Raw genomic sequence first — 27,765 nt, 5'->3', positions numbered from 1 at the left:
AAGGAGGGTCCCTATTCCTCAGAGGTTCAACAAATATTACAGGGCTTTTCTCCATTTACCTTGCTTGGAAATGTTACTTCTTGGATTGACTGACATAAGCAGTGTTTTTAAAAGAACTAACTCTTTGATATCTAAAGCAGGGAAGAATACTGCAGTATCGCTGCCTGTTTAATTTTTATTTTCTCTGATGTTGCCAGCATAGCTTCTTTCTGGTGTCAGTATCAGTGTGGATAGCAATTATTAGAAATATGTGATCCCATCAATTCACCTCACAGAGACTAACTCAGTTCAACTGACTTTCAATGAGACAAAATTTGAAGTGGTGATCTACAGATACAGTGTTCTGTGTCTCATTGACAGGCCCAAATTGCAACCATTTCTGCAGACAACACCTAAGAACTGAACAATCTGTCTGCTCCATATGTGATCTTTTTGCCATTTTCATCAAGAAAACAGAGAATCAGAGAATCATGGACGATCCTGAGTAGAAAGGGACCCACAAGGGTCATCAAGTCCAGTTCCTGACTCACACAGGACTATCTAGATATTAAACTATACATCTGAGAGCATTGTCCAAATAATTCTAGAACTCCAATTTTTTGCAGATCTTTAAATTTTCATGAGGTGAAGGTGGGCTACTTACTTTGAGTATGTCTTTCACAAAAGGTTGTCTGTTGGCCCATGAGGGCCTTTACACATATGTCACAACAACTGAATATGCTTTATGCTATGTCTGTAGATGAGGCTGTGGGATCTCAAGTTCTTCATTCTGTGCTCATAAGAAAAGGCAGACCGTATCCAACCAAAAGTACACGATTCAAAAACAAAATCCAAACTCCAAACAAATATATCCAGCTACCTCTTCATTACCCAGATTAATTGGGCTTTGAAATTGCTGCTAGAATGAAGCACATAAGACCAATATTTGGAGGGAAAGGTGGATTTTAGCCTTAAGCAAGACAATAGCAATGTAGTAGTACACTTTAAACAGAAGACCTTTTATTAAAAAAGGAAAGAGTCTGGGATCAAGGTCTACTCCAGTCTATGCAACTGTGCCCCCACTGTGCAATGACATTCAGAAATAAACAAGCTCAGGTTCAAGAACAAGGGTAACATAAGTGAACAAATAAAACATCATGCTAGCCCAGCCATCCTGTTTCCAGTCTGTGGTCAGAGTTACCCTGACCATCTCTGCAGGGCATTTCCTAGTACAGAGCAACATGAACATACTGAGGCCTTTGATATATTGATTTATCTATCACTGCCTAACTAAGTTTTCATCTAGATTAAAAGTGGAACTTGTTTTTTTGGAGCACATGCAGATTTTTAATGCCTCTGTTTGACTGTATCCATTGAAGTGCCAAAATAATGGGAAGGATTTCTAAGTATACATTCCCATTGGTTATAATTAGCAATATAATGCCTAATGATCATTAGCCAAAAGAGGTCTTGAACTACCTGATTTTCATCCAAAACCTGTTGATTAGTAATCCCCTGTAGCTGAGCCATAACTCTGTACTGAAGTACTGAAGAAAAGCTTGGCCTGAATGTAATCATTTGATTAGCATTCATCCAAGCAAAACATCCGCTTTTGTAGAGACCAAGCATATTTCTACCTTTTGCTAGCTTTCGACAAGAGGTAGGTGTTTTAAGCATAGGAAATGTGTACAGTACAGAGTGTTCTTCAACCAACCAAAAGAAGAATACATTCTGCCTTGACAACAATGACACTTCCTAGTACACCGGTGTGGTATCAGTGAGCTGTCATCAGTTATGCACTCAGATGTGAGAGAGATAGTGCATACACAGGAACCCAGAAAAAAAGAGGGAGAGATGAAAAACACTTAAAAAATAATTACAGATATGTTATCTAAAATTAATCACAGGATTATTGTTGCTGTGATGTTGCATTTTGTCTGTGATAAAGCAAGCAGCCAGCAAGCTAAATTGTGTGGTTTCTTCAAGAGAACACAGATCAACATAACGGCTACCAAAATGTTGATTTCATTCCTGTGCCTTCTCTACCGAAACCCTGGGAACCTATAGGAGTGTACTGCACCTACTCAGGCCAGCCTAAATCAGTCAGTAGCACATAATATCAGTAACTGCTACATCTAAACCCCTGGAAGCTGATGCAAATTTCAGAAGAAGTTGGATCAATACAAGCACACACAAGGGACATTGGATACTGAACTAATCCATGCCAAGAGCAGAGAAATTCCCTTTCAGTTTAAGTACACTGAAACACTACTTTTTTGCTCTAGATTGCTTTGACAGCTTCCCCTTGACAGGCCTTGCTGTGAATGTGTTGACCTCTGTACTCTTTTCTGGGATATATTGAACAAGGTGCAACTTATTTTCTGCTTCCTTTAACAGCTGTCTCACCCTATTCTTTCCTTCCTAGCCTTAGAATACTTTACATTAATCTGGTACCTACTTTTAGCCATCCTTTTATGCCATACGACATAGTATTATTTTGACCTTCCCATCTCCCAAATGACAATTGATTCTTTCTTTTCACACGTGATATATTCTCCCTCTGTTAGGAGTATTTGGAAAAAGTAAGAATATTGGAAGTTGGGTGAAACTTCCCACCTTCTGTCACCTACCCCAATCTCTCATAACTTTTGGCTCTGTTCTTGACATCTCTCGGGCACTTCAAATAAATCTCTGAATCCAGAAGGCAAGGCTAAAAATGTACTCAACAACTCAACCTGCAAGGAACTACTTCTACTACAGACATATTCTTGTCTGATGGGTTAGGGGGGAATTTCTTAATCTTCTTCCTCAATTGATGTTCATCAGGGAACACAGCCCCTAAAGCTGCCCTGCTAGGAACAGATATGCTGTGCTGTCACCAGATTACAGGACAGAACGTTTCTTGTTAGGCAGCGCCTTCCAGCTACAAAAGGAGGTGACAGCAAGAACTAGGAAGGAAAGGAAGATTAATGGCGTGCATAACACAACAGATACAAGAAGGGATTATACTTTTCAGAAAGGAGCTTTCTAGAATAAAATGGTTTGAGAGATGCTGTAGGAGCCACTAACATCTGTAACTAGCCATTTAGCCAGCTTCTGTGATTGCATGACTAACTTCATGCAGTCCCGTGATTATAGTTATCTTCTGACTCAAATGCCTCACAAAGCAGGGGGATCATAATCAACATTTGGCAGGCAAAGGGTCCTTGTTACCAAGCAACATGACTTATTTTGCAGAGCCAGATTTCTACTTTGTTTCATTTACGTTCTTTTTCTACAATTTATATGTTAGGAATTGAAAGGAACAGGTACAATAAATACCAATAAAACACCTGTTAACTATCTAATGTTCATTGACATTCAGATCAGTGCTAACTGACACAAATGGAAAAAATAAATAATTCACCCTTAAAATTAACATTTTCACAGGCAAAACCTTTCAGAGACAAAACTTTGTTGCCTTGGCTAAGATTCATTTCACTGGCCCTTGTGGAATAGATGTAGTTATACGGATTTGTTCTGGAGTTTCAATGTCTAAAAAGCATTTGCTCACAGAGATATACATCTAGCATGGAGACAGAGACGTTAGGAAGGGAGGTGTAACTGCAAAGGCAATGAAGAAGATAAGTATAAAAAAGTGTATGTAAAATATATAAATACAAGTCACTACATTATATCCTAGTGGGAAAACAGATTTATCAGTGGGATTTGCCATTATGTAATCTCCTTACAAAAGAGCTACTAATTAAGTGGACAACTGTGTTATGAATTACTTATCTTTCCTAGTAGCCTTCTGTGAAAGTACATAAGCTTCAGAAGGACAGTGGATGGATGCCTGAATTTGAAGACTGCCCTGGACACTTGTGTTCAAGCTATGCCTCTGACAATGAGTTCTGAGGGGATGTTCAGCAAATTCCCTAACAAAGACCTGCATGGAAACTCACCATTGTTTCAACATTTTCTGGTCTTTCAACAAGACATTTGATGATTCAGTTTCTAAAAGCGCTGAGATCATCTGTCTGCAACTGTGGAACTATGCCCTGGGATGACAAATTGAAGGCAAAAGGTCCCAAAAGTTAAGAGATGCCTGTAACAATTTTTTACTGTCATTGCCATACCTCAGGTCTTAAAGGATAAAAGGACAATAAAGCTGATTAGGTGTGGGTCATACATTTACACCACCCATGTAAAAGGGCCCAGTTCTGCCCTTTTCTATACACTTAATCTCCTATCCCTCTCTTTGGCAAAATCTAGAGATGTATCATGGAAGATGGAAGCGAGTAGGTATCCAGGAAGAAGAGAGTGATTTACTCCACCTTTTTTGTGCTAAATAAGTAGGTGGTGAAGGTACAGCCATGACATTTGAGAGATCAGGAAACATAGTTGAACAGCTTTTCATCTCTAATCACAGACTTGATATCCAGAGTGTAAAGAGAGACTCATTAATAGCCATGAACTAAAAAGAAGGGTAACAGAAATATCTTGCTTTTGTCAAACACAGAATTACTTGTAATTACTTGCAAGTATTTCCACTTGCAATTATTATAACTTGGAATTACTTGCAAGGAAGAGAAAGAAAGAGCAATTTCACCAGTGTGTGCTTGTGTCCTTGTGGTGTCAACATGCTCTAAAACAGAAACAGCAGTTTTCACTTAAGCTCACTAGGGTCTACAGAAATCTTTCTATGGCTTTTTCTGGACCTCTGAATCAGGTGTTAGTAGTCTTGACTACTGCTGAAAGCTTGTTACCCACTGAACATTATATGCAGTTGCTGCAAAGTATCTTCCTAAGCAACTGACAAATGAGGACTTTTTTCATATAACCATCCCATCTTGCAGACGGTTTGGATTAATGTCTTTCCACTGATGAATGTGTCTTCCTCCCAAATGAAAGGACTACTTTGCTTTTTTCCTCTCCCTAGATACCAAGAAACATCTGTAAGTTTGATGAAATACAACTGTTCTTATAAATCAGCAAATCAAGTCATCTCCCAAGTAACCCTTGGATTATTTTTTTTCCTGAACTTCTGCATCTTACAATTGCTATTCTTTGGCCATTGTGATCCAGCCTGTGGTCCTCAGCACCCTGTAAAGTAGAAATGTGCCACGCCTATACATATATCTACATATACAACATAGCTTAATCACTTTGGGCCTTGCTTTCAGCAGACAGAGTTCATGTTGATTTGCTGCAGGAGCAGAGTGCCGTCATGTCATGAAAGCACTGAAGGCAGGGATCCCCTGTCGCAAGAAAGGGAAATCTCATGATTCAAATCTCATGATCATGGCTTCATGATCTCATGAAAAAGGGGTAACATTGTGTCCTCAATTCCTCTGAAAACTTAACCACTCATGCAAGTTACAGCCTCTATAGATATAGAGTAGTTTGGGGTTTGTGTAGGAGTCAATGAAAATTTTAATGTATGGAAATGGATCAATTTTTTTTTTTTTGGTTTTGGTTTTTCTTTCTATAGGCATAAATGCCAATGCTTAGTTATGAAGTGCCCAGGGTCCATGAAAATGTTACTATTTATTTAAAAGAGCCTGTCAGTTTTCCTCTGTATTCCTGACTTTGGAAGAATATGTTGGAAAATTAAGTCCTACCTGCAATAAAAGAAATGAAATAACAAACAAACAAAAACCACCACCACCAAATAAAAAATAAATAAAATAAAATAAAATAAAATAAAATAAATAAAATAAAATAAATAAAATAAAATAAAATAAAATAAAATAAAATAAAATAAAATAAAATAATAAAACCATTGAGAATGTGAAAACATTTGTTAAAAAGTGAGGGTTATAGTATATATCTTTGCACATGTATTGAGGTTAAATACAATGCCTGTGCCCTTTACACCTGCTTTTGACAAGTCTTTCTGAAAATGAAGTCAGTGCAAAAAAAAATAAAAATCTTTTGAGTTAAATACTTCTCAAAACTTCAGCACCTTCTTCAGTTATTCTTGTTTCTGATGATGTCTCTGATTAAAAGTCTAGGTTGATTTTTTAGTAATGACACAGCAAACCTGTCATCCTTAATCCCTTTAGTAGTTCAATATGTTTATGAGAATGAGAGGATGTTAAATGTGGCAGTTTAAATGCTAAGCTGAGTAATCACTTCATTAGGAATTTGCTCAATATGTTTGCTGTCTGCAGCCGAAGCATGCAAAACTGGACTCAGATAAACCACCTGAGAGTTTAGTGTATGAACAAGATAAACTTCTCAAACATTGATTTATAAACCCTGGGATTTTGTTAGTAGAGATAAATGCACGCTCACACCCACACCCATGGATGACTTATCCACTTCCAGCACAGAGGCTCTGAAATACAACCGCATTTAGCTGCAATGGGCAGGTGTGGACAACTCCACCTCCCAGATCCTGACCTGGGACAGCCTCAGCCAGCAAATCCAGTGGAAACCAGACTTCATGGGATTGAGGTGGACCCTGGGGAACCCCATCACTGCCATGGAAATCTTCCTGTTAATTCCTACAGGGTCTGCACCACATCTGTGTGGTCTTGCAGACACTGGGATACTCAGCCCCTTGGCTCTGTGATGGCCTGTGCAAAAGGAACCTCTATGGAGGAACCCATGTCCCCGACTGCAGCAAAAACCTGTTGCTTTCCTGAAGCTATCTCAGCCTTTTGAAGTCAAATTTCCTTTTATATTGCCCCCTTCTTCCTCTTCACTCTAGCCTTCAGAATATCCATCCTGAAGCCTGAATGTTGTTTGTTGTTATTTTCCCCCCATCCACATAATTCCTCTCTTAGACCCTTATCTCACTCTCCACAATTAGCCTTCTCTCCTAATGTCACAAAATAGCCACAACCAATGATTCAACAATATTTCAACAATTCAAGTCAATAATTCAACAAAATCCAGAAACAAATGACACACATTTCACCCAAGTCCCCTTACTAATATTTTCCTCTGGCTGAGTTTAAACCTTCAGACATTTTGAATCCCTCAGACACGTGTATTATAGCAACTTACGTGGAGCTTAAATCTCTGGTTACCTGTCTGATCTGATGCACCCCACTGCCTGAAAGGATTAATGCCCTTGCCTAGACAGCAAGGGAAGTTTCCTTAAACCAGTTTCAGGGTGAAGAAAATGCCTAGAAAAGGTTGGACCACCCCGGATTCCATAGATTCTTGAACATTTCCTATTATCTTTCATTCAGAAGACTGTCTCTGAAACTGTAGTCAAAGACTTTTTCTGTCTGTATCTAATACATCTGTAAGGATAAACCTGAAACAGGACCTCCTCCTTCAGCACACCATTAGCATTCACTCAGTTCCTTGCTAGCATCCTATTAAATGCAGAGTTTGCTTAGACTCAGAAGCAATTCATAAAGCTGTTAGTATTTCACTGATCAAAAATCTCTTGAGGCTCTGCTTCTGCAGCAAAGATTTATGTAAGGAGCGAGAGGGGGGCAGGGGAGAAGCAGAAGAGTAAAACCCCTGCATCACGGCTCAGCGTCATAAACAAGAATGTGAAGGAAGGGTGTGCTATGGGGAGAGGGACAAAAGAAGTGATTATGTGGCGGAAGAGCTATCTTCCTCCTCAACATGCCTCTGGGAAGGAGGAAGGAAGAAAATATGAAAATCCCACCAGTACACACAATGACCCTTCAAAGCACCATGGGGAACCCACTGATGAAGAACTTCCCTCTAATGTCTCCTGCCAACTTGATATTTGCCAAATCCCATTAGCCTCTAATCACTCACAAACAGTTGTTTGGCCTGAATCTGCTCCTTCTTTTGTTGGTACAAAGCTGCAGTTAGGCTGCAAAAGCTATCATGGTGCTGGTGAACGTGGGCGTAAGCTCTGTGCCTGCATTTATGGTCCACAGAGAAATACAAATGCTGACCTGTCTTAATGGCTGCCTTGGACAAGTGCTGGAGAAGCAGCTGAGTAACAGGGTGGGCATGTGGACCTGCATGGTATCATACAGTTTACCCTTAAAGGAAGAGACAGTACACAACTGGGATATTCCCAGTGGGTGATTTGGAAGGAAATGGTTAATCCCTGACAGCTCAGGGAAACTGCTACCTGAAGGTCATATTGCCATTCATTTCCCTATAATTTCTTCCATTACTCTGCCCCAGCAGTGGAGTTACCCTTTCTTACTCATCCACTGACCTTTGCAGGGTACCCTTGCAGCACAAGGTCTGGTTGCCTTTTGGAGGCAAGCCCATTTTTCTTAAAGATCCTCCTTGGCACAGCAAAAAGAAAGATAAAATGGAATCGTGATTACGTGCTACTCACCCAGACAAGGTACCAAAGCAAATCTAGGCTGGAGCTTAGTAGGATGTAGTATTTACGATAAGATCAACAGTTCATCATGTCTGCCTTCCTTCACCCCTTAAATTATGTCGATGCACAAGGAGGAGAAATTGTTTCCTGACCCTCCTTTGCATACCTTCAGCAACAGAAGCAATCAGCTGACATCCTGAAGCACAGGATTTGATTGCGTCTTGAATGCATAATGGTGGCTGTTATTATTGGTAAGAGCAACAGTTGTTACAGTGCAACAAAGGTGTCTTAATCAATTTCTCCTTATGTAACACACCGTATACAAGTATTAATGCAATCAAGCACAGTCTAAATAGAAATACTGCCTGCCGACTCCTTTTACTTAATAAGGACTGCTACTAAAACTAGGGGTCTGGATAGAAAAGCACTCCATAGGAGTTGGATGATTTGAGGGGATTGGTCCCATGTTTAGAATTTGTTTGCCAACTGCTGCTTAATAATTATGTTTTTAGACCCTAGATTAAGAACACTGAAACACGATTTTTCTTATGTCTCTGATCTCTGTTGCCGCTGGTCCATCAGGATTACTTATATTGATTTCTGTCTTGTTATTCTGAATTTAGATTCTTGTATGTTAGAGCAAATCAAGCCTGTATGCAGCGATGACCTTATCTATTCTATTAAAAAAAAATAAATAAAAGGGAGGAAAAAAAAAGAAATCTCTGTGTGTAGGTATAGAGATGCTCTGATTTTGCCTCTCAGACTCATAAATTAATTACAGCAGTACTCTCTTTAGCAAGAGAACAGCTAGAGACTAGCATACATCTGTACCACTGAATTTCTTCATCCTTCCAACAGGGTAGTTTCATCTGCCTGCTAAGAGAGGCTTGTGGGCCCTGCTAAACCATGAGTGATTGTTTGGGAGGGTACATGGGCCAAATTCCCTCTGGGGACCATTCTAGCCGTGCAACAATATGGGAAAATAGATTCAGGTGCCCAGGAACATTTTCCAACAATTTTTGAAATCCTACAATAGGTTCAGTGTTGCTGTGTTTTCGAGTAGGGATTGCTAGTGAGCTGAAAATTAAGGTCTATATATATATATATATATAAATGTAACATCTATCTATTTATACACTCACACACCTTCCCACTTAATTGATTAATGAGGAATCTTACTGTGAATTCCTCAGTGACACTTAGGCTGAGAAAATGCCATAGCCCTATTTCTCTGGGGGCAGTTGAAGCTGCTTGTAACAAAAGTCTTAGATTAAAAAAAAAAAAAAACAAAAACAAAAAAAAACCACTGAGCTTGTCCACACTAACTAAAGCAAAATACACCAAGCACAATACACCACTTTTTAACCTATTAGACTATACAAGGTTAGTCTGCCTGGTTCCCTGACAGTAACAAGCAAGGCTTGCTCTGCCTATCTAGTTCAGTTTTAAAATAGAGTCTTGCCACTTGTGAACAAGTTATTTGTAACTGTAGTTGCTGGTTTAGGAGGTAGAAAATAATAAGCTGCTCTCCATTAAATGCTAGAGTAAACTAGGCAAATGGAGCAGAGTCAGAAGTGAAGCCATCAGCTATGCCTGCCTGCCCTCCCCTTGATAAGAGCAATGCTTAGTCCAGCCCAGAGACACTTTGAGTTAAACCCAACAGTGGTGGAAGATCTCTGAGATCAGAGTACCCACTGCACTCATGGGTTTGGTCACCCCTTTTAAAATCCACCCAATATCCACTTTTGGACTCTGTTACTTCTCCTAAGTTTTACTTATTCCTGAAAGCCTTTCAAATGATCCTGGCTGAAGCAAGCCATAAGAAGTTGAGCCATACATCAGGGAACAAGAGTCAGCTCAGGGAGGTGCTGGAAGCAGTGTCCAGAGACAGACATCTACTGTGCTCTTGCCAAGCAGTTTTGTTTATTGACAATAATGAAAATCCCCAGGATTTTCAATTATTTTTCCATGATGGAACAATGAACAATTTGATTTCTATCTATGCATCTGGGATCAAACAGCCAAACAGCCTGTGGCATTATGATATAAATACATCTGAATAAATTAAAGAGAGAGAAGAGAGACATTCAGCACAAAGAACGCCCTCTTCTCAGAGGCACTCTGCACCAGGGCAACCTTTCCATGTAAGAGTATGAAACTTAGAAGAATTAAATTACACACAAGCCCTCTCAACTTTTAAGAATATTTTACATTCCCTGCTGGGGACCTCATGGTTTGGTATAAAGACAGGTTATTGACAGATTCCAGATACAAGAAAATCAAAAACTTCATTTCCTGATCTGGAGGATGCAAAGGTTCAAGCATCAGATTATGCACTAATGGGTCTTTTGTGTGTGTGTGTGTGTGTGTGTGTCTTTTTTTTTTTCTTTAGCATCTTGTGGGAGTCAGGATGGGTATGACTGGTTTTATTTCCTTAAAATACAATAAAGTCTTGGCTTTCACAAGTTTGGGAATTATGAACCTAGATGTTTCTATACCAGAAAATACAGCACAACAAATGTTAGCACTACCCGCAGGAGCACAGAGCAGTCTCTCAGTGTTTAACTGTGCATAGCAACAACACTTACCATTACGGGAGCTGATAAAGAATACAGTGCCCTGATGAAAATGCAGGGTACATTTTAGGATGTGTATGTTGAATGTATTAACAGTACAGCTTGGACCATGGCCAGGATGTTAAATCTCACAAGAGAAGAGTTAGCAGGCAGTTGATAATCTTAAGGATGAATGGCTTGTGTGTGGGGGATGTTATTTGGTTAGTGTCCTGCTCATAACCATTCTGGATCAAAAAATATTAGCACTTGAAAAGAGGAAAGTGGCATCTTCTGAACTGCCAGCACCTGGATTTTCCTGTTTAATAAATGTTCTAAGGTCTGTTTTGGTTACAAAATTTGCAAGGGTACAACAGAAGAGTAAAGAAGAACTACTTATGTGACAGCTTATCTGAATGAACCTGAACCTCTTGACTGGAGAGATTTCTAGTTTATGAAAGGGACAATTTGCCTGGCATTCTCTTCAGCTAGTGGAAAGAAAAATTAATAATAATAATAAATAATAAAAAAAAAAGATTCAAGTACAGAATAACTGCGGGAAAGGAAAATTAGTGGAAGTCACAGTAATTGCAGTAATTGGGTATAACTGCTTTAACAAAGCACTGGACAAATGATCTGGGAAAAATCCCTTTGCTGAGACATTGTAAAGAATAATGGTCCTGCATTCCCCCATAGGAGTGGACAGAATGAACGGCCAGAGCCATTTTGTCTGCAAAATCCATCATTAAATAGGTGCTCTACTCTGGGTGGTGCCTCACTATTTCAGGTTGCTGATGCCAAGCAGGTGTTTTTGATTGCATGCTACACTGTAGGCTAAGAATCCCTCCAAGTGATGATCCTGATTTTCCCAGTGACTGACAAACCATCTGCACATCACAGGCCTCATTTTTCCCACCTGTGAAAAATTAACAAAACTCTTTCATTTGTCAAATTGACACTATTAAAATTAGTTAGTGAGAATCAGCACACCAAACCTTACTCCCTGGATGAATAGTTTTTCACCTAGCTAATCTGTCCAATTTCACTCAAATTGGACATTTAATTATTCTCTAAGACTACAATATTTACACAGCATTTTGGAAGAAGTTTTAATGGTACCATCCTTTTAAGATTCATCACTGATTATCTCTACTATTTTATTATATATATATATTTTTAAAGAAACATGTCACTTATGAGCCACAAGACATATATATAGAGTAATGCCATAATAGTTACCGATGACTTTAGGGGGGATTCTATATCCCAGTCTTGTGGGATACAGAATCTTGTGAGTTGTGTTCAAAAGGGAATGTGAAGATGAAAAAAATTTAAAAAAAAATGTTTTGTCATCTGAGGTTATAACTGGGATGGTTTGAAAACAGAGTTTAAGTCTGACATGACAATCTAGTAGGTGAAATTTCCTGTACAACCTAAAGATGGCAAAGAAGCCAAAATATTAAAAGTATTTATAGAATCAAAATTAAAGAAGTCCATAATTAAAGATGTTGAAACTTAAAATAATATTTTCTGCTTAAGCAAACATGATAATCTAGAAATGTTGATATTTTGATCTCTTTAAATGTTAATCTGAAATATATTTTTCCCCCAAATTACCTCACAATTGATTTTTCCCTCATTAAAAAAAAAAAAAAAGAGAGAGAGACAAAACACTATCTTTTGGAATAATTTCCACTTTTTTTTTTTTTTGTCTTGATGGTAAATGGATGGTGGAATTTGATGCATAAGGCTGAGGTGGCATTTCAATTAGAGATCACGAAACCATTGGTTTATTAATGTAATTGCTCCTGTTATGGCTCAGCCTAAGAATCTCCAGGAAGACCAAGGTGCCAGATTGGTAGGGTGAATCCAAATATTAAATATGCTCCTCTCAATAAGCTTCTATGCTAAATAAACAAAAAGCTGGGAGGAAAAAAAAATAACTATTATTAGCCCTCCATTGTGAAACTGAAGGCTATGTCACTCCAAGATAAAGTGACATGCCAGTGGTCATTCAAGAAGTCAGTGGCAGAGCCAGGTATCATTCTCAACCCCGAGACTATATTGGGTGAGAAACTCTAGAGAGTTATGTTATAAATAATTTATTCTGTTTGATGAAAAAGGAAAAATGTGAGGCTCTGTCCATGTGCTACTCTAGATCCAGGATTAGTTTCTTACAGTAATGAGATGGCTAAGTAATTCCCCCAGGATGTCACCAATGCAATCAAGTCCAGACACTTAAAGTCCAGGCACCTTAAAGCCTTTAGACACTGATGAACCCAAAGCCTTTGCTATTATCAATGCATGTAGTCAAAGAGCAAGACAGTCATTTGAAAAGTACCTTACTTCTGCTTAGAGCTGCTAAAGCGTGCCCTGGCCAGAAGTGCTGTCCAGACCGCAGGGTTATTAAATCCTTTCTGGTAAGAAGTTGCCAATGATGCTGGTGCGTATATGCCCTTGGAGTGCCCAGGCTGTCAGCTGCAGCAGCTGCTGCTTCATTCATTATACATGAGGAGTCACAGGCAGCGTGAAGCGCTGAAATTAATCCTGACAGAGTCATGAATAAAATGTAAATATATCTTGAGAAGGAAACATTTGCAAGGGAATTAAAAAAAAAATAACTTTAAAAAAAAAAAAAAAGATCAATTGTAGGGATGTAGGAAAAGAACGAAGAAACACAGTCTGCAGAGCAAACACCTGGGGCTTCTTGCCTCATTTCATGCCACCAGGAAGCAGGCTCTAGGGCTGCCAGCACACACCACAGTGCTGCAGCTGCCTGGGAGATGAGAGACAGCAGCCCAGGAAAAAGAAAAGTATGTATGGCTAGGGAGTTTTGAACCCAAATGAATTGTGAGACTAGCCTCGAGGGCCACAAAATAAGGTCTGCTCTGTGTGGGGGTTTCGCAGAAGAGACAAAAGCTGGTACCCACCTGCCTTTCAGCCATGGCTTTCCCACCAAGTCAGTGCCTAGTTAAAAAGTGCTCGTAGTTGGCTGGAGCTCTAAGACAAGCTATCCCTCCTCTGTTTCTATTTGCCGCCTCTTTCAACAGGCAGTGATCACATAGGTGCTCCTAGGCTGCTTGCCCAGTAAAAAGGCCAACTTAAAACACCTTTTGTAGGACTGTGTCATCTAGCTGGGAAGCTGTTACCTTCCAAAGCAGCTCCAGCTAGGTTTCCAGCACTTGTCTGACTCTGTTCACACTGCGTGGTAGCAGGCAGATTGCTTCCCCTCCCCCTGCCTCAGATGACCTGGTGTCACAACCCATCAGACAATATTCACCTGCTTCAGCAGGGGATGTGGAAGAGTTATATGGTTCTGGATCCTTGATAAAAAGGCTTTCTCCTGGCACAAAAACTGACTATAACGCTGCATTTTCACAGCCTCCTTTCATCCCCTGTGGTTTGAAAGCTGCAGGTCAAACCTTGCTCTCAGCTACACCCAGGCAATTTCAGCCAATTTCAGTTGCGCGCAGGACAAAAATCTGCATATGCAGGGCTCAGTCTAACATCACTACAATTTGTGTATGAACGTACGTGGGGGGCATGGGGGTGGCACACAGCAGCCACTCTGACAGCAATATTACCTACCCAGCAGGATGCAGGGGAGAGGAATGAAGAATCGTTTTCCCAGTGGAAACCACAGGGAGAATTTTAAGCAGGCAGAATGTAATTACCTGAAATGGAATCATACATTATACCCATCACACCAATCCACATAAAAATTTAAAGCACGATTTGTAACTGAGGAAGCTGAGGTGAATTTCTGAGTTTCATTAATTTGGTTCCTCCTCTTCAACACAGTATAGAGGATGAAAGGCAGATTCACCTGCATGGAGAAGCAGTATCACCACCTCTGTGTCTTGTGACCTAGGCTGGCCAGGACAGTGGATGCAATGCTGCCCTGGAGGAAGCAGCTGGGAGGTGTGTTGTGCCTGTTCTGAGAAGAACTCAGCCACAGATCTTCCATCTCATGCTTTGTACTGCTTCAACCCAACCCAACTACACTATCTATGCTTCACTAGATGAAAAACAAACAAACAAACAAAAAACCTAAACAACAGTCCATGCTATTATATGTTACCTGGATGACTTGAAATCCTTAAGGGTTATTCTTCCATTAATACTTTCTGAGGTAGAACCGACAATTTTAAGGTGCAAGAACTGAGGCTGAGAGAAACCAAGAGGATTCACGTCAGCTAACTTTAGAAGTCTAAGTGTAGATGTCTGCAGTGAAGCTAGGAAACTAGGTTTTTCCTTAGAGTCATTAGACAAAAAGAGATGCTTGCGGGGCTGAACTGTCCTAAGTGTCTGGTTTAGGAGGGAATTAATCATTCCCTGGCAGTGCCTACTTTCCTTATTTGTCTATAATAAATGATTAGATAAATGCCTTATTATTTAAACACATGCAGTCTGAACAGAAATCCATAGTAGAATAGGGATTTAAACCATATATCTTAATTCATACACAGATTTCTTGGTTGGTGACCCATGCTAAGAACCAGCCATTATTCCTGAAATAATAAGAAAAATCTTCAAAAATATAGTGCTGTTAGGGAAATTGCCTTCTCAAATGTTGTGTCCCATGAGTGGATGGGTAATTCTGTGTCAGCTCCCACCACATTTTCAAAGAAACAACAGGCCCTGCAATGCATTGCTGAGGCAGAGGAGCATTGCATCCAATGCCACAGTAGAAAAAGGTTGCACATTAAAAAGGCAAGCCTGAATCACAGAGAATTTCCATCTGACTAAACAGGGGAATGGGGCTAAACTGATGAGTGCCTATAGACTTATGGTCACTATACTAGTGCTTATTATGAGGCAGATGAGTGAGGAATTTATTTTACTTATACAACATAACAAGTTATGGAATAAATAGACACGACAACAACAAGCAAAAGCTTGGTATTGGTGGATGCTTAGACTAGTGATTAGAGAGGGAAAATTGCCTACAAACAACTTGAGGATGGAGAAGTAAATGTTGGGGGGGCTATCGTTAGCCTTTCAATACCTACAAGAAAGACATTGAGAAGACAAAATTAGGCTCTTTACTGGGGAGTGTAATAAGACAACAAAAAACGATACTCAAAAACTGAAGCAGGAAATGTTCAGGCTATATATAAGAGGAAACTTTTTGTCTGTAAGGACAATCAAGCACCGGAATGGTCTCCATTTTTGAAGGTTTTCAAGACCTGACTGAATAAAGCTTTGATCTGCCTGGTCTGACCTCACAGCTGGACCTGATTTGGTCAGTACATTGGACTGGAGACCTCCTGAGATCCCTTCCAAAGTATATTTTTCTTATATTGTATGATAAAGCTGTATGAATTCAGCATTATGTTTTGCAATCTCTAGTCCCTTAAGCAGCCTGAAACTTTGAGCAGCCAGACTAATTAAAAATAGCTTGACAAATCTTTGCAGCACATGAAAGACCAAAGACATGGCTGGTGTGGTGAGGAAGGTAGCGGCCATGACTTTTGACCCTAAGTTGCAGTCAACACAGTTTGCATCACAAGGATCTGTCATTTACCTCTCACAAAGAAAGCTGGCAGTGGGGTTATCTATGTTTTGAAAGACAATACAATCACTTTTGCAAAGTGCTCTCAAGAAAAGAACTACTTTCCTTGCAGAGAACAATGCCTTAGGTAGAATATCCTAAATAAATAAATAAATAAATAAATAAATAAATAAATAAATAAATAAAATCAGTTGGGAATTCCCTTAACAACCAGAATGGAAATCCTTTGGGATTCAGCAGGTATTGTGAGCTCCAGGAATCACCTAAGGTCTCATTTGGGTGTTTCTAACTCACAGGAGTTCCAAAAAGGAAGAAAGTAATCTATTTTTCTTGTAGTGTATTGCTTTGCTTTCAAGACAAATCACAGGAACCACTTGGCTGAACAAGTTGAACAAGCCATGTCAGCATTCAATATGAAGCTGACACTCAACAATGGTGTCACTGAGCTTGAGTCCCTAGGGTTTTTCACTCTTGCCAAGTCCAAATAGGCATGGACATACCTCTCTTGTACCTGCAAAACAGCTGCAGAGAGCACTGAATCCATTGTACTCTAGAGATGGCTTTGCATTCGTACTCCTTGTTTCATCATGGGGTTTCAAACTGAGACTTAAATCACTTGGCTGAGCCAGCAGGACATATGCAGGAAGTGCGTCAGACATGTTCGTACCTCGTTTTGTTTTAAATAGGTTTAATTGAAAAAAGAAAAAAAAAAAAAAAAAGACTATTTTCCCAAGTTGTGCCTCTCAGCTTGCAAGAAGAGGAAAACTCCACTAGCAGAGAAAACTGTGCAAAGCTGAAGGACAAGACATAAAGCCACTGAAATGGAAAATTAGAAAGCAGTATAAACAGGCTCTTTGGAGGAAAATAGGTCTTCCTTGCTATACTAAGCATGAATAAACAATAAAAGATCGCTTCAATACAAAAAACACGTGCTGGAGAAGGTCTTTCCTTTTCAGCTGCAAAGCTTTCATTGGGAAGCAGTGGTGCGCGGGCAGAGAATTAACCTCACTAGGCTCTTCAGATGTGTTAATCTCTTGTGGGATTTATCACCACTATTTTTTTTAAATCATAAAATAATGGATATGGCATCCATCTAATGATGAATATATGATCCTGACAGATGCAGGAGAAGGGAAACTGATTTTGCTTTTTAAAGACTACATGAAAAGATTTGGAAGAGCAGTAGCTGTGCCTTGTCAACTTCTGTTAAGGATGTAGGTTGTCAACCAACTTTGAAAATATGTCAGCTCCACTAAACTCTGTTTCTTAGGAGTATCTTAAATTCTTAAATTAGTCAACTTCTGTGAAAGTGATCTGCCCGTCTTAGAAGAGATTTGAGAATCCATAGTTAAGGAATACACACCTGTACAGGATCAGCACCAAAAAAAGAAGTTTGGTCTGTGACATATTGTTTCAGATTCCCAAATGGCATAAACTAGCAGAATTAATGTTGAACATGCTGGTTACACAGTAAATGAGTACAACTTTCAGCTTTTGGGAAGAAAAAAAATAGATCTAGAAATTACTTTTTTTCTTCCTTTACATTTGATTATCAATAATTTTTCAGCAAAAAGCGGATGGAAAAACATTCACTTTATTCTCCAAAAACAATTATATTTTAAGTCTGCTTTTTCTGACAAAAGAAAATAAAATTGCAGTAGTTTAAAAGAAAGAAAATACTTTCAATACAATTTCTGTCCAACTATGAACTTGGTTTTTATTCATGCAATTATAACTATTTAATCTGGAATAATGGAATATTGTGAACACACATCTCCAAATTAAAAGACAAAATTACAACTAAGCAAAACTTCAGATAAAACCAGGCTGGGTGGTTAAGAACCTGGAAAGTCTTATGTGAAGAAAGAATGGGAAGAAAATAAGTACAAGAAAGAATACGAAGGATGACGGGATGAGCTAGTAATATAATACCAAATGCACAGAAATACACTCAGGAATATAGGACATGCACTTACAGAATAACTAAAAATAAAAAAACTAGCAAGCAAACAAACAAACCAAACAAAAAACCAATACACCTATCTTGGAAAATTAACCCTGCAGGCTTCAAATGATAAGCAACTTGGATTTGAGTTCCCTAAATAATGCATATAGGTGCAGATTAATGGGTAGTTGGACTTGATCCCATTGCTAAAGAAAAATGGTGGCATAATAAATATATATATATATATTTAATGTGTTTCTCCTTGTTACCTGTTTTATTTCATCCAGGTTCACAATCATTTCATTGCCTATTTCTAGACACTTTCACATTGTAGATTTCCTTAGCTGGATATTTTAGATACGTCAAGAATTTTTATGCTTCAAAAGCCTCTGTTTTCAGTCAGGTCTAATGCTGAAGTCAGGATTGATTGTACCTTACTTTCTAAAGGAGGAATAAATACTTTTTGCCACTCTTTCCTATAATCTTCTACCTTCTCAATAAGATACTGAGAGAACTAGATGCAATGTTCTTGCTAAGTTTTAAGTTTAACATGAAAAAATTGCTGCTGGTGATTAATAGAAGATTGACATTTGCATTTTACGCCATCTGCAATTTATGCTAGGGTAGACTCCTACTTGCTTTAACTATCTATAAAACTTACCCCCCCCCCCTTTTTTTTCTTTTTTTTTTCTTTGTGATAGATACAGTTTACCCAATATGAAATATCATCTGCTGAAGGTGAGAAGTGTTAATTGACTACAAATGTTGAGAGAGAAACACTTTGGGGATTTTTAGAAGCCTTGAGTGGATGAACGACTGACACAGGTTAGCTCCCATAAAATAGGGATCCTCATCACCATCGTTGTCTGAATTTCTTCAATAGGAAGAAAAAGCACATGGAATATAAAATATTTCTGAGGATAATAATGAAAAATACAGCTTGTGAGACAGAGCATGAGGTCAAGCTTAAGGCTGTAATGAAAAGAGGCAATTTTCTCTGCTCATTACATCTCTTTTCATGAAAGGGACTTTATTCTCATTTTGGTATTTATTTTTTTCTCTCTCCACTTAGAATGATTTTCAGTACTGAAAATGAAAATGTAAAACTTAACAATCCAAAACATTATTTTTTTTTTCAGTCAGTGGAATGGTCTTTGACACTGCTTTTTTACAGGACTGAGACAGATTGACTAGTAACCCACCCCTTTATCTTCCTTCCTCACCTGCAAAGGCTTAATGGGATCTTAGCTTCCACCCATCCCTTTCCACTCTGTCCTTAGAGAGAAAACTTTCCTCTGAAAACTTACTTTGTTACTAATCATGCCTTATCTGCCTTGTAACCTTTTGAGAGATTGGCTCAGTACTCAGCAGAAATGAAGTATAATGTGATTAAATAAGACTGTAGACACACTACAGCTGAGAGAGGTATGGCTGCTCTCACGCAATCGTACGAACTAGGTTTAATTAAGCCAGTGATTTATAGTTATAGAAAGGATGGATGAGAAGTATCCCATTTTCCCTCTACCCATAAGCATTGTCTGTAGTAGCTGGGAAATTTGTCAGAATGGTAAAAGAGTTATTTGGATTTTTATGTTGCTGTAGGTCTCAAAAATCTGATGGACATCAGTCGACACCTTCTCTCTTGCTCTAGGTAGAACAGATGTTAGTTTGCTCATATTCAAGCACTAATAACTTTGGTAATACAGACCCATTTCTAAACACAGTAACTTGAACCATAAATGACATGGTATAGAACCTGACAAGAACATCAAATTAATGTACTTTTTGCTTTGCAGAAGATGGTGGAAATTCAAAGACTGAAAAATGACCTCAGTGGTTAGGTTTTATTCCTTAGATTCTCTGCATAAGAAGGAAGAACTGCTTGTTACATCTTTATGTTTATTTATTAATAGAGCAATTTATGCTAGCCTGAAAGTGTTTTAGAGTACAACTTATCAACTACATTATTTTCTTTGATCTGATCAGAATTTTGTTATACATATTTATACAGAGGTTGTATCACTTGCTGATGCTGAAGTTCAGTCTCCAGCTCTCCTCTCCACTGGAATCAAGTAGATACTATACCAGCCTCAGCTACCCCTGCAATACACCTGCAGCAACACCTTCCTGCACAGCAACATACTTGTTACTTAATAATAGAAAAGAAGGGATTGAGGAAAAAAAAAAAAAAAGGTGAGAACAGCCAGATCATTGCCCCACCAGGGCACTTCTTAGCAAGGCAGCCATCAGTGGCTCCTTCTCTCTGGTACAAGGCAGGTTACGGAGCTGGGAAGGTGCCAAGGGGTATTGCTCCTTGCTGCTAGCACATGCAACCATGACTGGTTACCTGCCCCAGGGGCAACTGTGCAGTTGTGCTATTAAAATCTGCTGCTGGAGATTGGCCTTCAAGCTGAGAAACCCTTGTCTTCTGCAGACCCAGCTGACCAGTTTTACTTTGTTCACATGGAAAGCACAAAAAGCAGTGTTCAAAAGTGCCTTAAGAATTTAATTTGTTGTAAGACATGACATTCTCATCACTACAGGTGCTTTGAAAGCCTCCCCGGAGGGCCTGGGACTGTTCCTGCCTTAAGTCCAGCACTGGCTGACATGAAGATGTCCATAGCACTGAGCCTGTGATACGCCCAATTACTAGGCAAAACAGAGATAAAGCAGAAAGAAATCTTGATCTATCATGCTTATACCTAATTGCAGGTCTCATAGAACATTTACACCTTGTTGCCATCACAAGTGTATGATTCCACTCGTGTTTATCCAGACAACACAGAGTTTCTGCCTGTTTCAGGTATCAGTCCTTAGCTAATACTTTAGCACTGAGGAGCTCTCTGTGCAGTGAGAACACAGATGTTGCCTCCAGTTACATTGGCATCGCTTTACTAAATCTGTGAAGTTACTACAAATATATGTCTCTATAACCTAGTTCAGGATGCAGCCCATCATCTGAATTCAAAGTAAGACACACAGAGATGTGCATGTACAAATTAGTAAGTGATCCAGGCATTCCTTGGGGAATTTAATCTAAACCTTACACATCATATAACTGAGATGGGAAGCAGATGCCTAATAATAGCTCTCTATTCTAATACCATCTGCTTAGACCGAATCCCCATAACAAACTGTGTCCGCCCGCATGTCATACATTTCTGCAGTTTCAGCCTTTCTGAGGCTCCTTCTCCAGGTTGAAAGAATAAATCCCTGTCGTGTTCACCCAAAGCAAAGCATTAGGCCATTGGCCATCTGTTGTTTATTTATGAGGTTATTTTATCTTTGCTGAGCCTCAGCATCCTGGCACATGGTGTAACTCAGCCACATACCACTTCTCTCTTTTCTCATAGCAAGATATTGAAGATACTCTGTTAAATCAAATTAGCCCAAATGTCTAAAAGGAGAAGGTGGATCTCAAATGCATTCTTATAATATAGAGTCAACAAGACATTTTGTTTCACCCAGACTAGAACAATTGATTATTTTTAAAATATCCTTACTGAGGTTTAATGACTGCGAGAGGAACTATCCCCTCAGTTTTCGAAACAGCAGACAGGCTCTTTCATTTCCTGCACAAACACACAGTACTGCAAACTGCTTAGGATTGTGTTTTCCTGCTAATGAGTCTCAGTTTCTGACAGAAGGCTTGATTGCAGCACTTAACCCTTACCTGTTTTGGAGAGGGTAAGCAGCTGTACAGATCAAGGGGTTACTGAGGTCTGTAGGTATTCATAACATACCCTAGAGAAAAAATGCTGTTGAGATCTGTCTCTGAACAACAAATTATATCTGACGCTCACAATTGGCCAGCTAAGCTCAACCAGCTCATCTCTAATGCGGGAGAAGTTGACTGATCTACCTTTGGAGAAGAAGGTGATGGACACTAGGTATTCAAACTAGTCCTTCTCTAAGCTGGACAAGGTTGGATGTTCCTTGGTTTCTACAGAGTTACTTAATGGGAAGAGTTTCAATAGCCCTAAGCTAGTTTTCTAATCAACAACTGGGAAACAACTGGGATTAACAAGAATCAGCTTTCCATAGATATATTTTATGTGATGGCTGCAGGGTTTCGATATGTTTCTACTAGAAGGGATTTTTATTTTTTTTTCCCACTGATCAAAACAAGCAAGTACCTTGTTGTCTCTTTCTACTTCACATACCTGAACAAGCAGTAGCACACTAGCCACATTTTATAAAGGACTACAAAATTTTCTGTGACATGAAATCAAGGTGAATGCTAAGGCTTCCCCCTCACTTCCAGGAACTTTACAATGCCAGTTTTTGGAAGGACTACTCCATGCTGCCTGTAGACCTGCAGTTGGCCAGCCCCATGGAGTTCAGTGTAATGGGGCTGATTTATAACACTGGAAGATCTACACCACCTTCACTTTCTCTCTCTTCACTCCATCTTCACTCCCTATGGTAGCAAATTTGAAGTGTGGGGCCATCTAGGGTGGAAGCATGAATGTGACTGTGCTGGACAACCAGGCTGGCAAATTCCCTGCCCAGGTGACCACTGGTAGCCACTCCTTTGATAGAGCATGGATAATGGCCAGGGTACAGTTTTGCTTCACGATCACCAGGTAATTCACACATCTCTGCAGCCTGTGGCTGCCACTCCCACTAGAGATCAGCCTGTTTTGTAGTGCTACCTGGAAAGCATTCCTCGCACACACACGTAGAGTGGTGTTAGCAGGAAAATGGGGCTGTCCTAGTGAGACATCAGGCTGCATGTTTGCTATGAATAGAAAAGGTGTAACTTTGGGGACAGGAAAGGAGCTCACATCTGTTTTCCACCTGCTACTTCAAATATTTTTGCAGCTCCTCTGGCTTGTGGAAGCAGAGCAAGCAACACATGGCTGGATGAAACTCAGTGGTAAACCCATGAATGACAACACAGAGGTCATTCTAAATGCTGCAGCACACCTTAGGGCTTGGTGCATGCTGCCAAGCAGCTCACAGGGTTGTGCTCCTTGCAGAGGTCTGCTACACTGTTGCCACTGCCTGGTTTGCTGGACCAAATTTGGATCCTGATCTGCCGAAAGCAGATTTGACCCTATCATCAGCTATCAATTGCTACTATGCACAGAATAAACTGCATCATGAATGTTAAGCTGCAGAAAGAGCACTTCTTTGGAGCCCTTAACTAAAAGCAGAAAATGCTCAGTGACACAGTTAATTCTCCTCAAAAGCCTAAAGATAACCTTGTCCGTTCCCCCTTGCTTTTTGCTGCACTGTGTTCTAACAGTGCTGGATAATAAGGATTGAAGGTTTTTATCTCCTTTTCAGCAGGGGACAAGCAAAATCAGGAACAGCTCTGACACCCTGCCTAGAGTGATTGTGTGGCATGCTCCTTGCCTGGGAGCACAGCCTTTGTGCTTTGTGTTGTGATGCAAGTGTCATAATGTTGTGACACTGCAAATTGATCTGCTCTCTTCATACATATTTTCATTACAGAGATGCTTTCACCTTTGCTGCCTGGTAAAAAATGGATGGGAATCTTTTGAAATGCTAAGAAAAGGAAAGAATTGAAAGGAAAAAGTGCTTCACTGAGGCTATGGAAAGACAAGAAAGAATAACTACAACAAACCTTGACGTAAAATCAAACAGCAGTTCTGTAGATGACTGCTGAGCACTAGTATATTGACTGCACAGGAAAAGTTGAATTCAGGAGGTAACTCACAGTAAACTGAAAACAATATACCACAAGCCATGGTTATTTTAACTTCATGTTCAAGGGACCAAAAAATTTTTGCTTATTTTTTCTTAGATTTTATTTGAGAAAGGTTAATAATAAATCCATTAATGTAAGTGTCTGGGGAGATTTGGCAAGTCAAGCAGCAATAAATAAAATTATTTTTTGTGACCTAATGTTTTTGTTGCACATCCTAGAAGGAACAGAACAGAGAAAATATGGGTTGTATTGAAACAATAACAGACAAAAACTGTGAAAACATGAAATCATCTCTAAACTGAGTGCTTCTTATTCCATGTTTTTGGGCTGTGTGAAGCACAAAGCACTTCTAATTCATAAACATCACGGCAATTTTTCTTTTGTAGCTACACTGTTGGTTTTTGTTTTTGTTTTTTGTGCTGTCTGAATTCTTAAGGATTATGATACTGAATTAAAGCAACACAACAGGAATGCACCTATTTTCTTTGCAAATCTAGCTGCGTAGATTGTTGAAATTATGATGCTTTGATTTAACAACAACAAAAAGTATATAATATACAAAGAAGATAATTCTGCTGTATAGTGCATATGTCCTAATTTTGAGTGTTTTTCAGACCTCTCAATCATATTGCCTCCTTAGTTATCCATGTGCTTACCAGACTTATAGACTTTTACCAAGTTTTTCAGGAAAGTTAGGGTACCTACCAATAATTATAGCAGTACTTCCCTATGTTAGAGTCCAGTGCTTTGATGTTAAAATACTAGTTAACATGCTAGGAATTTTCATCATAATTAAATCACACTGACATGAGACCCTAGTTAATTTTGTAGGCTTTAATTTGCTGTGAATTTCAGAAAAGGTTTGTAGTGCTTTATATAAAGATATCAGTCCATATCAACCTCAAAACAGTTTGTAGAATAATTGGAGATTTGCAACATGTTAACTAAGGTTCTAAGGTGTATTATCACTTGAATTAAAAATTAAGGAAATTTCCCATTAATACTCTGACTCGACAGGAAAAAGAGGAGAGAGACCATCAGGTAAGAAAATAAATTAGGTTGTAAATGTGAACTCGAAAAAATAAATAAAGGATGGGGGATATAGAGAGATATTCCATGGTGCAGACACAGCCAGATAAGCCACAAATGCACCACTACATGTTATGGAGTGTTGATTTTCTTTCCTCTGATTGCAAGGATTTTTATTTTTATTTTCAAAAATTCAGTGCAATGCCTCAAATTATATCTTCCTTGGAGACCCTGTCATTAATAGATAATCAGAATGCATCTCCAAAATATTTATGATGTCAAAAAAGTCCAGGAAAATATTTTTTCTGAACCACAAAATCTAATCATTTTGTTGATATATAGTAGTAGTTAGTAACCTAAACAGCCACATAGCATAATTTTCATTGGGAATAGGGTGAACCCAAAAGAGGTGGTGGTGGAGGTGGGGTAAGGGGGCAACAAAAAAAACAACATGCCTAGATCCATAATTCATTCACCAATACTGCATGACAGCTCAGTTATTAGCAGCAACTTTTTGACTGGTTACAAGTTTTTCCACTCATAATGCAAGGTTCCACAATGTCAAGAAAAGCTGAATAACGCTTGCTCTTGTCATCCTCCTGTTTCTGGTGGTCAGAAGAGGAAATGAGGTGACCATTTGCACAAATAAAGCATTACAAATACCTAAAGAGACATAAGATAAAACAGAAGCTGAAAGTTGATCCTCAAAATTTTTCAGAGAAACACTCTGGGGAGCCAACATCTTGTAAGACCATCAGGATTTTGTCAAGAATGTGACAATGATGAATTTTAGGCACTGTAAGTAAGGATTCAGCAGGAGGCACTGCTTATGTCATGTTAAATCACAAAATTCTGCCACCCACTTCATAGGGCTAAATGTCACTTGAATTAATTTTAAAAGCCTAAATTTACAGCAAACATCATTCAGAAATTATCTATGAATAAAATGACTGATTATAATATTATTTGGAGGAAACCTTTCATGTCTTAATAACAGATTATGAATGACCTCTGATAATCTAGCTTCTCACCTTTGTGTTCTGCACAGTTCAAGCTTTAAAATTCTAGAGCTATATTACTCTGTTGCAATCCTATACAGCAAAGTAGGATGGTGTGCTCTGTATAAGCTATTTATATTAAGAGCCAAGAAAGTTCCTCTTTGATTTCATACTCTTGGCTCCTGAGTGAGATGCAACCAAACCCTAGGAAAAGGAGTTTGTATTTAGCTTATCACAACCTACTGTAATACAAAGTGACACAGGGTGAGTAAATGGCACATGACCTCAGCACTGGATACTAACCTAGACCCCTGACTTCCCAGAGAAGGTTGTGAAAATAATGCATTAAGAACAGGGAGACCCTACTGGGCAATGCTGTATTCTGCAAACATCAGACAGCAATTATGCCACAGTCTTAGATGACATCCAGAACTTCTGTGAAGCCAGAAGTTGGAGAATATGAAAAAGGCCACTCCAAATGTGGGGAATGCAATTTTTGAGAACACGGTGATCTTACTAATTTGGAAGAAAATGACATATATTTGAGAAGGAGTGTATATACCCATCCTGGATTCCATTCAAAACACACTGACAACCTGCTTCACAACTTTTCCACATCAATGGAACACCTTCCGTTGGCTTCAGCAAGCTTACAAAAGCTTCTTCCCACAAATTAACTTATCAGATTTATCAAAATACTGATGAGATGTTTGCATTTTCTGATAAGGAAATTTGTAATGTCAAAGAAATGAAACCAACATCCTCATTGACTTCCATCTGTAAGTTTGGTGCATCTCTTATCAGTCAGGTACTTTCACTGATTTCTCAGTGCCACAAAAGAATCCCTTAAGTAGAAAGACAACGTGCACATTTATCTGTTGACAGTCACGATCAGGGATAACTCTTTACATGTGACAATATCACTAGTAATGCAAAAACAGCATGTGATTTGCTTTTAAAATCCTCATCAGTCTGTTTAGCAGCAAGGTATCATAGTCTTTCACAGCTCGTAATAAAGAGCATTTATTTAACCAAGAGATCACAATATGAAAAAATGTGGAAGGACAGGAGAAAAAGAAAAAAAAAAAAGGAAACAAACAAAATCTTGAATTTCTATATTAATAAGAAAAAAGTGAGTCTTGGCATAGTGAAAAGCATGGTGGAAAAACATCAGAAATTGAGAGAAGCCTCCTCACAGATTCCTGCTCAACACAGGCCCTTCCCCCACCCCCACCGCCACTCTCTTTGCCTTCCTCAGCCTTTCTTTTGAGCTCTAAGAGTGTTTCCCAGCCTGTTTCTGTCAATCAGTTGTCAGAACAGCAGCTGCAAGGAAGTGTCCAGGGAATTATTTTATCCTGAAAAACACCCATTTAATGTATCTGAAATCTGCAGTAGCATGTTAAAGCTTATTGGTAAGGAAGAGTTTTCCCATTGCCTGCTCTTCTACCTCCTAAGGCAGGTGGTTTGGTAGGACACTGCAGATCTTGCTGCCTGACTACGTGGTCAGTGAGAATAGGCAGACCCAAAATTTTTCCTCAAGTGAAAAGAGAGAGAATTAAACTCAGAAGGAAATAGCGTGGATTTCTTTTTTCTTTTTTCGCCTTTCCTTTCCTTTCCTTTCCTTTCCTTTCCTTTCCTTTCCTTTCCTTTCCTTTCCTTTCCTTTCCTTTCCTTTCCTTTCCTTTCCTTTCCTTTCCTTTCCTTTTCCTTTTCCTTTTCCTTTTCCTTTTCCTTTCCTTTTCTGGCACTGAGGGGCATGGCATTTGACCTGCAAGTGTCTTCCAGGTCCTTTTCTGGTTAAGAACCAGAA

General features: G+C 39.1%; 1 protein-coding gene across 1 annotated transcript in view; it reads right to left on the bottom strand.

Moving 5' to 3' along the window:
- Positions 1-27,765, bottom strand: part of LRFN2 (leucine rich repeat and fibronectin type III domain containing 2) — a 161,032-nt gene that overhangs the window by 82,119 nt on the left and 51,148 nt on the right. The gene's annotated exons all lie outside the window — the stretch shown is intronic.

This window comes from Anser cygnoides, chromosome 3 (assembly GCF_040182565.1).
Source record: "Anser cygnoides isolate HZ-2024a breed goose chromosome 3, Taihu_goose_T2T_genome, whole genome shotgun sequence".
In the NCBI taxonomy this organism is placed as follows: Eukaryota; Metazoa; Chordata; class Aves; order Anseriformes; family Anatidae; genus Anser; species Anser cygnoides.
This window is presented reverse-complemented; position numbering and strand designations above follow the sequence as displayed.